Source organism: Nomascus leucogenys, chromosome 7b, assembly GCF_006542625.1.
Source record: "Nomascus leucogenys isolate Asia chromosome 7b, Asia_NLE_v1, whole genome shotgun sequence".
Lineage (NCBI taxonomy): Eukaryota > Metazoa > Chordata > Mammalia > Primates > Hylobatidae > Nomascus > Nomascus leucogenys.
In genome coordinates, this window is record NC_044387.1 from 27,531,452 (window position 1) to 27,546,432 (window position 14,981).

The 14,981-nt window shown below is 38.8% G+C and overlaps 2 long non-coding RNA genes across 2 annotated transcripts in view; both read right to left on the reverse strand.

Moving 5' to 3' along the window:
• Positions 1-1,531: 1,531 nt before the first annotated feature.
• The window catches only part of LOC105740008, a 53,226-nt gene continuing 39,776 nt past the window's right edge, over positions 1,532-14,981 (reverse strand). Inside the window, exons 6-8 of the long non-coding RNA XR_001116010.2 lie at positions 9,181-9,415; positions 4,956-5,097; positions 1,532-2,169 (exon numbers count right to left, since the gene is read on the reverse strand). This is a non-coding gene — a long non-coding RNA (uncharacterized LOC105740008). The remainder of the gene's footprint in view (positions 2,170-4,955; positions 5,098-9,180; positions 9,416-14,981) is intronic.
• LOC115835960 lies at positions 6,353-7,990 on the reverse strand. The gene is made up of 3 exons (XR_004030937.1): positions 7,917-7,990; positions 7,292-7,357; positions 6,353-7,192 (listed from the first exon to the last, which is right to left on the reverse strand). It is a non-coding gene; the product is annotated as an uncharacterized LOC115835960 (long non-coding RNA).

Below are 14,981 nucleotides of genomic sequence, written 5' to 3' on the forward strand. Positions count from 1 at the left end.
TCACCGAACAGAAAAAGGAGGCGGGCAGTCCAGTGCTTTGCACATACCCACCATAGGACCACACTACTGCTAAGGTGTTTAAACCAGGATCCTCATTTTTGCTCATTCTCAAATGGCTGCTTCTTTGGACACAACCTAGCCCATTGCATCCAAAATATTACTGAGTTTTATCAGATCCACTCTGAAGTCTGCCCGCTCTTCCCTACTCTCCTCTCCAACCATTATACTCACTCCACCTAGCACTGTCTCACCAAAGAGAAGCTCTTTCTTGCCGCTGTGCCTTTGCACACATACTGTCCCCTCTCTGATCACACATTTGTTTCACCATGTCTGTGTCCCCAACTTACATGTTTCACAATCATACCCCGGCTGGTCTAGCATCACACCATGGGAAAGGATCACAAGTAGAATATTTTTTAAATTCTCAGCTGGGCAAGGTGGCTAACATCTGTAATCCTAGCACTGTGGGAGGTTGAGGTGGGAAGATCACTTGAGCCCAGGAGTTTGAGATCAGCCTGGGCAAATAGTAAGACCCCCAACTCTACAAAACATTTAAAAACTGAGCTGGGCGTGGTAGCACATGCCTGTAGTCGCAGCTACTAAGAAGGCTGAGGCAGGAGGATTACTTAAGTCCTGAATTTTGAGGCTGCAGTGAGCTAAAATGGTGCCGCTGCACTCCTGTCCAGGTGACAGAGTAAAGACCTCATCTCTAAGAAAATAAAAAGTCAAATATAAAATAACTGGCTGGGTGTCGTGGCTCATGCTGATAATCCCAGCACTTTGGGAGGCTGAGGCAGGAGGATCACTTGAGCCTGGGAGGTCGAGGCTGCAGTGAGTCATGTTCATACTACTGCACTCCAGCCTGGGTGACAGAGTGAAACCCTATCTCAAACAAACAAACAAAAATTATCCCCAATTTAGGTCATTTGGTGGGTTGAGTGTCTTAATGGCTCCAGCACATCCATCACTTTTGCCATGTACCTTGGCAGTGCCCTCTCACTCTGAGGGGCATTCTGCCCCAACTCACTTGACTGTGGCTTTAGCCTGGTGACTGATTTTGTCTCGTGGGATGTTGGCAAACATAATTCAGGCAGAGGTTTCTGAAAGTGCTTGCACATTTCCACTTAGATTCACGTGACTCCACCACTGCTAAGAGAGCATGATCAGGCTGACCTGCTGGCTACTCACACGGCAGAGCCGACGTGCCACAGCCATCCAAGCCAAGGCTACTGTGGATCAGCCAATGGCAAACAATCCCCATACATGTGAATGAGCCCTGGCACCACCAGCAGAGCTGCCTAGCCAACTCACAGCCGACTGCAGATGAGTGCAGCGCAGAGCAGCCGAGCCCAACCCAGAGCAGATTCATGAGCTAAATCAAGGTTTGGCCAACTATGGCCATGGGCCAAGTCTGGCCCACCATCTGTTTTTGTATGACTTGTGAAAAAAACTCACAGATCATTCAACTTCGTGGTTGAAAAAAATCAAAGTATAATATTTCTTAACATATAAAAATTCCATGAAATTCCAATTTTAGTGTCCATAAATAAAGTTTTATTGGAACACAGTCACGCTCCTCCATTTGCATAGCATCTAAGGTTACTGTTGTGCTACAAGGCCAGAGTTCAGAGACTGTATGGCCTGAAACACCTAAAATATTTACTATCTGGCCCTTTTCAAAAAAAAAGATTGTCAATCCCTGAGCTAAATAAATGTTTATTGCTATGTGCCACTGAAAGTCACTGGTGGTTTGTTTTGCAGCATCACTGTAGCAAAAGTTTACTGACACATCTTCTCATCTGAACAGCCATTTCTTTACCTATTTCCCCCACAGAAAGTACTGGTGGAACAGGAGAAGCCCAAGGTCAGAACAAAGCCAGCTTCCTCCTCCTCCCCACCATGGGCACGGACCCCATGTCCTGGATTGATGGCTGGGATGATGGGCTGTAACAATGAATGCCAGCATATCAAAAAATATTAGATTCTTCAGTGGGTTCCTGTCTAGGGAGCAGACAACACCAACCACTCTGCCACAGTGACCAGTGAGGATCCAGAAGTCCCCTCATCCTGCCAACAGTGCCACAAAGCTTATGAACAAGGGTTTCCATCTATCACCAGCTGCATACTCAGAGGTCAAACTGCATAGAAGTAGAGGCATGAAGAGGAAACCTGAAAGATGAAAAGAAACTTTTAGCTCAACCTAGATAATTACATTGGAACTAAGTTTACAAGATTGGGCTAAAATTCAGTTCCCACTCTGGGGGGTCCAGTGGTGGAAATTTGAGAGAAATATTCCACCAGTTAATAAAAAAAGTTAAGTTACATTTTTTATCATCTCTGAGTGTACTGTGAGTGAATTTTGCAAATCTGATATGAATTTTTGTAAAATAAATACACAGATGAATAAATGAATGAATAAATGGGAACTCCTCATCATCCTGCCATGTACTCTTCCCACCATCCGCTGGCATTTCTAGCCAGTGAAGGCATCAATCCAGAAACAACTCATTCCTCATCTTGAAATGCCTTCCAACTTCTAGGAGCAAGCAGCAACTTCTAGGTCTAGCTCCCTCCTTCAGAAATGCCTAAACATTCGCCTACATCCCCTGGTCCCTTGGCTCAGGAATTTTGTAGGTGGTCTCAAAGCCATGGATAAATTTACATGAAACAGGCTGGCATCCTCTATGTTAGAGGAGTTTGGATCTTTCAGTAGACTCTAGCCTTAAACCTGTACCAAAAATCTTTTGAGATTATAATGAGGCAATGTTTTCCCCAAGAGGAGAAAAGGTCAGATTCCCACATCTGGAGTTTGACCTTTGTGCATGTTGTCATTTCACCCACCACAGGAAACCTTTCTAGGCTGGGCTAAAATGTGTAACTTCTCAACAGTGTGGCTGGTAGCAATCCCACCCAGCTGTGTGGAACAGGAAGTGAAAGGGCAATTAATATTCTGTTAAAACTTCAGGGGGCTGCACTGAAGCTGGCCAGATAGCAAGGCTGACTCATCACGTTAAAACCCAATGCAGTATTGTCTGCTCACTTCTGCTGACTCACTTGTCAGTCCTAAGCTATGTGTACCCAGGCAGAGCTGCCAGGTCTCACATCCGCCTTTCCAGAGTGTTACCCTTCTGCACCAGCCATGACCATTCACTCTCTGGAGAAGCATTTATGATCAGCCATGGATGATTTTAAATGTGTGAAGAACTGTTTCATGGAGGGAGATTATCAGCCTGTTTCTTACATTGTTTTACATGAAAACAACATGAACAGCAACACAACTGACACTGGAGAAGAACCATAGTTCTTTCAAGCTGGAGTGGAGCCTTAGAGATCAAGCTAGATCTCATAAGAAACATATAGATCTTTCCTATGAGAGAGTAGGAAGGAGGCTAGCACGTTGAATAAGAGCTTTGAGTCAGGCGACCTGAATTTATGTAGCCTTGGACACAGGTAGTCGAATTATAAGTAGTAGGCTAATATAGCTGTTAAGTAACTTTAAGCAAATTGCTGAGACTCTCTGAGCTTTGGTTTCCTTACCTGTAAAATGAGAAAAAATTATAGCACCCACCTCATGGGGCTATTGTGAAGAAAGGATGAAAAGAGATCAAGTATAAAAGGAATCGAGTGCTGGGCACAAAGTGCTCCATATATTGTAGCTATTAGTAAGGCTGATGAGGCAACTCATGGAAACCTCTTTCCTGGAAACAGGATAGAACCTACATGTGTTTGGCATTAGATTAGTAAAGGGTAAAAGAATATCACTGCAAGCTGGGTATTGATGTGGGTGGGGAGGACAGAGGAGGAAGAATTGCCCAGGGAATGCTGGACCTTCAGTATTTTGAAGGGCCCTGCTTTGGGGCCCAGGTGGGGAAGTGTCCACCTTTCCATCCTGGTTTTAGGTCTGCTGAAGATAGTTAGTCTTTTTTTTTTTTTTTTTTTTTTAAAAAAAAGACCCTTCTGATTATAAGTCTTTGTTTGAAGACATTGCTCAGATTTCCCTTTAAGGGCCTCATTTAAATGTACACACAAGGCAGCACAGTCCAGTTTTTTAAAAAAAGCCTGGCTAGTAATGACATACAGAAACTGATACTTACATGGATACTGTTAAGTGCACTCTTTTGAAACCACTAATTCTTATTTCACAGAAAGTGGTCCTTATGTCAAAGTCCTTAAGAGGTCCAACAGCTTGTATAACCAGCAGACCTCATGGTTAGTTAGCAGCTTTCAGGACTTGAATTCCCAGTGATAAACAAAAGAATTCTGAAGGCCACAATCCATAAATTCTCCATAAAAACATATGGAACTACTTAAAAAGGTTGGCTCAGGGCTGTTGTTTTGAAAACAAGTATCCTCAGCCAGAATCTCTACTGAGTGCTATTTACTGAATGGTCGAAGAAGGGCAAGACCCCATGGATGCTATAGCGCTGTGTTTCAGCAATCACCAACATTTTGCAGATATTGCTCTAAGCCTCCTGATATCCTGGGAAGGATGCAAGAAGTCCGTACCTTTGTATCCATTCCACCCAAGGCATTGGGGCTACTCATGGAGGAGCCTGCACACCTTAAATATCCTTCTACACATGTGATTGCAAGATCTTAGGCCTCCAAAACTCTCGTTTACTACTCTCGGAGCTTTCTGATTACAGTTCCCCCAGCAAGATTCAACTGAGTGCTCCATCCTTTGCACCTCAACAATAATCCATCAAAATTTCACTTACAGGATAGATGATTCCAAGCCAGTCTCCTATTACTGAACTGTGTTATTTGAAAGCAGCAACTTTTATCTGCTTCTCCATATCTCTAGGATTTGGCTTAGTAGGTGCTGGACAATTCTTTTATTCTTGTATTAATAAAATCTAATTAATTACAATTATAAGTCAATGAGTAAATTGATTAGGCCCTGACCTTTTGAATCAGTTAGAGCCACGACTAGAACTCAAAGTTCTGATACTCACTCTGACTTCACAAGGACTTCACTCGTACTTCACAAAGATTTCCAGTGAACCCAATCATTGCTCTTGCTGTCAGATGTCAGATTAACGTGGCCACCAAGATGTAGATATAGGATAGGTTTTGGATCCATTGGCCCTCATACTCCTAAACGTGAACATAATCAACTTACTTGGTTTTTCTATGCTGTTTAAGGATCAAGAGAGAATCTTCTAGAACTTTGTCTTGGTTCCAGAACAACACAGATTGTCTCTCTTTTTCTAAAACTAATAATGAGGCTTTTTTTCTCAGTATTAAAATGTTACTCAAGACTTTCTGTTTTAATAAAATGGGAGAGTAAGATAAATCTCACTATTAAAAAGCTAGAAATACTGAATAAAATATAAAATTTGAAATGTTTTATATTCATGCTTAAGCTCTCAAGAAAGAAAAAGAAATGCCCAGGCATCAGAAACCAAGAGATAATTGAAAACAGAACAAAGTTTTAAGATGTCAGTTCATGACGTAGCTGTGCTATGGAGGTGGAGGGGTGATTATTATTATTATTTATTAATTTTTTTTGAGATGGAGTCTCGCTCTGTCACCTAGGCTGGAGTGCAGTGGGGTGATCTTGGCTCATTGCAATCTCCACCTGCTGGGTTCAAGCGATTCTCTTGCCTCAGCCTCCCAAGTAGCTGGGATTACAGGTGCGTGCCACCATGCTCAGCTAATTTTGTTTAATTTTTTTTGTATTTTTAATAGAGACAGGATTTCACCATGTTGGCCAAGCTGGTCTCAAACTCCTGACCTCGTGATCCGTCTGCCTAAGCCTCCCAAAGTGCTGGGATTATAGGCATGAACCACTGCACCCGACCGGTGATTACTAATTCTGTTCACCCAAGGACTTGGGATTTCATGCTCATGTGGAAACATGAGGTAAGCACTGGGCCCAAGTGGACAGGAAATTGGAATTGAGAACCTTGCATAGAAGCTAGGTTCTAAATGAAAAGGTAGTCTAAGTAAAAACCCACCCATTCACATAGGTATATGTCAAGGAAATTAAAAACTTAAATGAGTAGGTTAAATAGCAGATTCGATACAGCAAGATAATTTATAAACTGGGCAACAGATTTTAGACATTACTTAATAGGCACAGAGATATAAAGATCTGGAAAATATGGAAGATTAAGGGACATGGAAGCCGGAATGAGGAGAACCAACAGATTTAATTCCAAGAATGTGAAATAGAGGAAAATAAGACAGGCAATACTTGAAGAGATAATGGTTGAAATGTTTTCATCAATGATTAAAACACTTGAATCCTGAAGTTCGAAAATTGTAATGAATTCCAGGAAGGATACATAAAGCTTAAATGTAACAAATCCAAAGCAAGCCACAATATAATGCAACTGCAGAACTTCAAAGACACACATCTCAAAATACTATAAAAATACTATAAAAGCAAAATCATCAACCTAGAATTCTATACCCAGCTGTATTTGGTTTTCTAGGGCCGCCATAACAAAATACCTCAAACTAGGTGGCTTAAATAACAGAAGCTTATTTTTGACAGTTATGGAGCCCAGAAGTCAAAGATCAAAGTGTTAGTAGGTTTGGTTTCTCCTTCACTTGAAGAGCACCCTCTTCTTGCAGTGTCTTCCTGGGGCCTTTTCTCTGTGCAAACGCATCCCAGGTGTCTCTTCTTATAAGGACAGTGATATTGGGTTAGGCCCCATCCTTATGACCTTAGTTAACCTTAATTACCTCTTTAAAGGCCCTGCCTCCAAATACAGTCACATTTGCCATTAGAGCTTCAACATACAAATTCTGGAGGAACACAATTCAGTCCATTGCATCAGCTAAGTCTCATTCAAAAGTGAAAGTAAAATAGATACATTTCCCAAATAAAAGACTAAGAAAGTTTACTGCTCATTGACAGTGATGAAATCAGCCCCTCCATAACTGGCCAAACTCTATGCTATCACTTTTAAAAATTAAGATTGAACAGACAAAAATGTTTTAATGTTCTACTCCCTTAAACAACTATCATAACCTCTTCAGAGACTTTCAACGTCATATTCCCCTACTTCTTCAAAGAATCTCCTCCTCCTTTTAAGATGTACATTTGAATCTCTTTTTGTGTGTTTATTTCAATGTTTTTCAGTACTCTTGTTTTGAAAATGTACATTTGACTCTCCTTTGAAGTTTGTTGCCTTATGAGTACTGGACCACCTCAACTTCTTTGTGGATCCCAAGGCAACTCCTAGAAGAGGTAGATGTGTGAGTCAGGGAGGGAAGAACCTTATATTCATACAGAAAAGAGAATTTATGGAATTAATTAAATCATAAAATTAATATTGACCTGAGTTGTGGTAGGTAGTCCTGGCCTTTGCCTGTTCATCTTTTTCATTTCTTCTTGCATACAGATCTTAAGTAAATGACAAAAAGCCATATTTTAAAATTTTGAATCTGTAAGTTATCTAAAACACAGACCCTTATAGAAATAAATACTAGGGATATGTTGCAAAAAGAAGAAAACTTTAACCAAAAGTATAGAAGTGGAATGCAAAATGCAAGGTGATTAAAGTAATTTGAAAAGACATGGGTAAATTTAAACAGGCATTGACAGTATAAAATAATAAAAACAATAACAACGATAATAGTTACAATGGTAATAACAATATCAGTCAGCATCCAGTCATGAAACAGCAACCTAAGTCTTTTTGACAGAGGGAATTTAATGACTTATGTGGGTCATGGAAGCACAGAGAGGTCAAACAGGAAAAAGAGTGGGCAACCCAGACACTAAAAGCAGCAGGGCTGTAGAAGCAGGGCTCAGAAGCCAGGCCACTGGGAAAGCACCAAAACCACAAAGTGAGTGACACCCAGTGGGAGCTGGAGTCAGGAAGGAGACACAGCCACCACCAGAGATGCTAGAAGAAGAAGCATCCAACCTTCCACCAATGTCTTCCACTGACAAAACTCACCTAGATAGCAGAGGACAAGGGAGCCTGGAAATGTGGTTGGCTGTAATATAGAGTAGAATAAAAGAAGGGCAGGAAATGGATCTGAAAGCAAAGGCAGCTGATTAGCACAACCATGATGACTAAGTTAGGGTTTCAAAAAAAGGATAGGATTAAATAGATAATAAAAGACAAGATAGAAAGGGGGTGATCTAGCAAATAAAAAATTAGTAAGAATTTTAAAAATTTGAGCCGGCCGGGCGTGGTGCCTCATGCCTGTAATCCCAGCACTTTGGGAGGCTGAGGCGGGCGGATCACAGAGTCAGGAGATCGAGACCATGCTGAAACCCCGTCTCTACTAAAAATACAAAAAATTAGCCGGGCGTGGTGGCGGGCACCTGTAGTCCCAGCTACTCGGGAGGCTGAGGCAGGAGAATGGCGTGAACCCAGGAGGCAGAGCTTGCAGTGAGCCGAGATCGCGCTACTGCACTCCGGCCTGGGCGACAGAGCGAGACTCCCTTTCAAAAAAAAAATTGAGCTGCACAAATTAAGAAGCTTGATTTAATTCAGAGCTTCTCACAGTTGTGCCAGACTCCCTGGAATGCCAAGAATCAGTTACAGATGTGCTGTGAGATATTAATCCCCTTGGCCCTCAGGGCAGTCTGGCAGGGCCTGGCTGCCTGGAGCCTCCAGGCTGTTAGAAGCCTTATCCAAGGCTCCTTGGAGGGAGGATGGAGCAGAGCAAGGTCTGACAGGGAACCCCACAGTCCCTGGAGATGTTGAGTGCAATGAGCAAAATGGAGCCCTCACTGCTCTGCCAGATGCACTGTGCATGGCCAAGGTGCTCTACTACCTGGAGATGTACTTCAGCAGGCACTGCAGGGCAAACCCCTGCCCTCTGAGTCCAAAGGGCTCATGGAGCTCCAGGGGAATGGATGCTCCAGGTGACTGAGGAGCAAGGAATACAACCCAAACTGCAGCATGGGGTGGAGAGATGGGGAAAGGGGACTCCTGGTAAGTGCTAATCCAGGCATTGGTCCCAAATACCTGTCTTTACATATATATATTAAATACTATTCTGTTATCCATTGCTGTGTAATAAACTACCTCAAAACACAGTGGCTTAAAACAACAATCATTTCATTATCTGTCATTATGTTCTGAGTCAGGACATTGGGCAGGACTTAGCTGAGCAGTTCTTTTGCTCCATTTGAGGTACATATACTTGGTATTATTCAGTTGGTGGCTGGGCTGGACTGGAGGAATCAAGACAGCTTTTCTCACATACCTGCTATTTTGACAGGATGGCTATATGGCTGGACTAACTAGGGCCCCTCTACCTCTGCATATAAGGTCAAGTCTTCTCCACAAGTTCTCTCCAGCAAGGTAGTCAGATTCTTATACAGCAACTCAGGCACAAAGAGGCCAAGGCAGAAGCTTCCAAGTCCTTTTAAAGAACAGGCCTGGAAACAGCACAGCATCACTCTTCCCTATTCAGTTGGCTGAAGCAGTCACAGGCCAGCCTAGATTCAAGAAAAGGGAAAGTAGACCCCACCTCTAAATGGGAAAAATATCAAAGAATTTGCAGTTGTCTTTAATCCACCATTGATGCTTTTGTCTGTTTGTGACTAATATGCACTTGAATGGCCTGCAAGCTAGAGGTAACTGTTCTAACCGTAGATTTTCACAGTAAAACTTCACTAGAATTTAAAAATACTTGGCATGTGAAATTTTATTTGGATTTGAAATTTATTTGTCCTATGTATAAGTCAGGTTTCAGACACAGAAGCAGAACTTTTCGGGGATAAGATGGCCAGACATCCAAATAGCTAGATAGAGAAAAAGACAGACGATTAATAGATGATAGATAAAGAGATAGACAAGGATTTCACCTTATGCAACTGTGGGAGCTGATTAAATAATCTTTTTTTTTTTTTTTTTTGGAGACAGAGTTTTGCTCTTGTTGCCCAGGCTAAATAGAGTGCAATGGTGCAATCTCTGCTCATTGCAACCTCTGCCTCCCAGGTTCAAGTGATTATCCTGCCTCAGCCTCCTGAGTAGCTGGGACGATAGGCGCCCACCACCATGCCTGGCTAGTTTTTTGTATTTTTAGTAAAGAGACGGGGTTTCGCCATGTTAGCCAGGCTGGTCTCGAACTCTTGACCACCTCGGTCAAGATCCACCCACCTCGGCCTCCCAAAGTGCTGAGATTACAGGCGTGAGCCACTGTGCTTTGCTGTGGTTGAACAGTTTCTATTACACTATTATTTTTGTGTCTAATGCTGGATTTGAAACCCAAAAGCAGGCAAGGTGCATATAAATAGGAGAGATTAAGGTCAAGATGTAACCTACAAGGATGGCCTGGAACCAGTGTCAGTTCTTGCTGTCTCCAGCCTTGATAAAGTGAGTGTCCTGCAGGAGACACTAATGCCCTTTGTCCCAGAGCTAAACACATAAACACACACCTGGCTCAGGAACTGGAGAAGCCAAAGGAAGATTCAAGGGAAGGTGCAGCAGTTCCAGGCCCAGATGCTACCCTAAGCAAATGAGATGAGCTGACAGATAAAGCAATACATGTGAGCCTTAAAACGCCCTTGCTCCAACCTTCCCAGCATACAAAACAGAATGACTTCTGCTTCACTTCTGCCCTCCAAATCTCATGCAAAAGTGCCTCCTGAAGCCCATCCTGACTGAAAACACATAGAGAAAGGGCTTCTGGGAGACACAGTCCAACTAGCCAAGTGGACACATTACAAAGCTACCATGCCCTATCACAAGAAATTTCAAATTACATTTTTTCAGTGAAATTAAGGAAGAACTTTAGATGCTTCCTATATAATAACAACGGTTTGAATTGTTTTTAAAATGTTGTAAAATTATTTTGGTAATTTATTTGGACAAATATTTTCATTGGGTTTTCAACAACATGAATTTGAGGAGATTAGAAAAAGTCATTATTAAAACATCTTAATCAGGAATGATCTAAGCTACTTCAAACATAAAATCTGATTAAAATAGTTATGTTCATGAAAGCAAACTCAAGTTTCTCAAGTAAAATTCTGAAAATGTTATATTTAGGCTTATAAAAATTTAACAATATCTTATCTAATACTTTGTATTTTTCCTTATAATTATATAACATTTTAAAAGGTACAATAAATATTTTAGTAAGCCCTGCAAGACATTTTCAAATCAACTCCAACTTATGCTACTGTGCTGTACAAATATTAGAATTTTCTATATATGCGATGGCATTAAAATGATTGGAACCACTTACATAAATTGACATACATGGATTTCCGTACCTAACAAAAAGAGAATGTATGTTCTGTTTAAGTGCACATTGTACATTTGCAGAAACTGACCACATTTTAGGTCACAAAACACATCTCAGCACATGGCAAAGAACTGATATCATATATACCAAGTTATCAACCATAATGCTATTAAGTTATAAATCAATAATCTTTTAAAAAGCAAAAAGAACTCTATAAATTTGGGGATTTAAAAACATGCTTTTTTCCAGGCAAGATCTTATTCAACTTCTAGTTTCAAGCTATTAGCCAAAGAAAAAGACTGGATACATTTATGGCAATAAGTTTTTGAAAATGCTTTTAGGTAAATCATTAATTAAACAGGAAATAAATGCTAACAGACATTAAAAAATATCTAGTACTGAGTTATAACTAAAACTGTAAAAATGTGTGAGGTGCAGCTATAGTTACAGTTAAAGGAAAATTTATTGCCTTAAATACATGCATTTGACATAAAGGAGTTGAAAATTAATGAGCCAAACATACAACCCAAGAAATCAGAAGGAAAAAAAAAAAACGTATCCACGATAAGCAAGTTGAATAGAGGGAAGAAAATGATAAAGATATGACTGAAAATTAATGAACTAAAGACAATGAAACAATAGGAAGTATCACAATCCTAAATTTGTTTCATTGAAAATTGACAAACTTTTAGCAAGATTTTTAATGAAACAGTAAGAATAAAAGGTTCTGTGAACAGCTACTCAGGAGGCTGAGGCGAGAGAATCACTTGAACCCAGGAGGTGGAGCTTGCAGTGAGCCGAGATTGTGCCACTGCACTCCAGCATGGGCGACAGGGTAGAACTCAGACAAAAAAAAAAAAAGGTGCTGTGAACAAAAGAAGACATAGCTACAAATATGGTTGATATTTAACAATCATAAAATAATGCTTTGAACAACTATATTACAAATTAATTAGAAAATAAGTAAAACAGGCAACTTCTTCAAAACAAATGTAGAACAAAAACTAACTCAAAAAAGAAACAGAATATCTGAATAAACTATTGAACAACCAAAGAAACTGAATCAGTAATTAAAATCTACCCATTAAAAAACACCAGCCCAAAAGTTTTTTAGGATTGTTCTACCATACGCTAAAGGAATAGATAATCCAAAAATCTTTCAGAGAATAGAAAGGAAAAACAAACAAACACATACCTTTCATAAGGCAGATATACCTTGATTCTAATAAACAGATAAAACTGAAAGGCCAATCACATTCCCAAGCAAAGACAAAAAACTTTAAATAAAATATTAGTAAATGGATTCCAGCATTGTATTTAATTACATTAACATATATTAATATATTTAAAATTATTAATAACACACAATTATAATATAATTATTTAAAAACACAATTTTATATAAAGAGAGAAAATATATACACATTTCAATACATGCAGAACAAATATTTTGTAGACTTCAATAACCTTTTCATGATTAAACTGATAGCTAACAAAAAAAGGGAACTTTCTTAAATTAATAAAGGTTATCAACCAAAACTGTACAGCAAATATTATACTGCATGATGAAATTCAGAAATACTCCTGTTTAAGTTCTGAACAAAGGAAGAATACCCATTATAATCACTTCTATTTAATTTTGTTCTAGAGGATATTAAACAGCACAATAAGACAAGGCATAAAAGGAGTAAAGGATTGGGAAGAAAGAAACAGGACTGTAATTATTCATAGATGACATGAGTTCAGCAATGCTGATGGGTTAAAATATCAACATGCATATATAAATAACATTCTTATACATCAGCCACAATTAGGAAAATGTAATTTTAAAATAGATTCCATTTACAATAGCAACAACAAAAAACAAATGCAAATAAGGACCTAGGAATAATCTAACAATAGATATACAAGACTCTATGAAGGAAAATTATAAAAATATATTTTTATTATTATGAAAATTATAAAAATATATTTTTATTATTATGAAAATTATAAAAATATATTTTTATTATTATGAAAATTATAAAAATATATTTTTATTATTATGAAAATTATAAAAATATATTTTTATTATTATGAAAATTATAAAAATATATTTAAGACTGAAAGAAAAGTGAAATAAATGAAGATATATATTTATTCATGATTTAGAAAGTTTAAAATCATAAAGATCTCAGTTATCATCAAGTTAATCTATAAATTTAATGTAATTTCAATCAAGTTTTTCACAGAACTTGACAAGTTAATTCTAATGCATATGGAAGAGAAAGAGTCAAGAATAGACAAGAAGCATTTTTGAAAGACATGAAGTATCAAGAATAGACAGGTAGACTTGAACAAATGGAAAGACATCTTCTGTTCTTGAATAATGCAATTCAATATTATAAATATGTCAGCTCTCCCTAAATTAATTTATATATTTAGGACAATCTCAATGAAAATACCAAAAAGCTTCTTCATGAAGTTAGACAAGCTAATATTATGGTTCATATAGAAAAACAAACATGTAACAATAGCCAGGACACACTCAAAAGAAAAATCAGTTTGGGGATGAGTCATATATCAGGAATTAAAACATACTATAAATTCTCTAGAATTAAAAGTGTGGTGCTAGTACAAGAATAGACAAATAGACCAGTGGAATAGAATAGAAAGCTTAGAAATGGATACAAGTTCGTCTGGAAATGTAATATGTGATAAAGGTGGGATCTCAAATGACTGGTACAAAGATGGCCTTTATTTTATTTTATTATTATTTTTTATTTTGAGACAGAGTATCACTCTGTCGCCCAGGCTGGAGTGCAGTGGCACCATCTCAGCTCACTGCAACCTCTGCCTCCCAGGTTCAAGCAATTCTTGTGGCTCCACCTCCTGAGTAGCTGGGATTACAGGCCTGCACCAGGATGCCCACCTAATTTTTGTATTTTTAGTAGAGACGGGGTTTCACCATGTTGCCCAGGCTAGTCTTGAACTCCTGGACTCAAGCAATCCTCAAACCTTGGCCTCCCAAAATTCTGAGATTACAGGTGTGAGCCACTGCATCTGGCCTCAAAGATGGACTTTATAATAATAAATGGTGCTCAAACAATTGGGCATCCACTAGGGAAAAAAGATAAAATTAGATCTGTAACTTATACCATAAACAAAAATGTGCTCCAAGAGGATTAGGAATCTAAATAGAAAACAAGGGAAGGAACCATAAAAATCCTAGAAAAAAGCATGGGAGGATTCCTTTTCAACCTAAGTAGGAGAAAGGCTTTCTAACTATAATTCAAAATCCAGAAGCAATAAAATAAAAAAAATTGACTACAAAAATGTTTTTAAAATTACATACCAAGAATAAATAGTGTCAAATGACAACGGACAAACCGGGAGAAAATATATCAAAGTGTTATGAGACAAAGGACAAAAACCTCATAGCAAGGTGGCAAAATACATGAACAGAAATGTTTTCAAAAGGTTAGAACGTTCGAATTCACTTATAATTACAGAAATAAAATCAAAACAATACTGTGATACCACATTGTACTTCTTATATCAGAAAAAAAAAAGCATGAGGATATATTCTGTCAGGAGGCTATAAGGAAATAGATAATTTCACACAATGAAAAATGGTAGAAGCTTTCTGGAGGGAATTTTGGCAAAACCTAACAAAACTACACATGCACTTACCTTTTGGGCCTGCAATCTCACTTCTAGGAATCTACCCTGCAGATACACCCCCAATCATACACACACACACACACACACACACATGCACACACACACAAATATGTCCAAGGTTAGTCATTGCAGCATTGTTTGTAATTGCA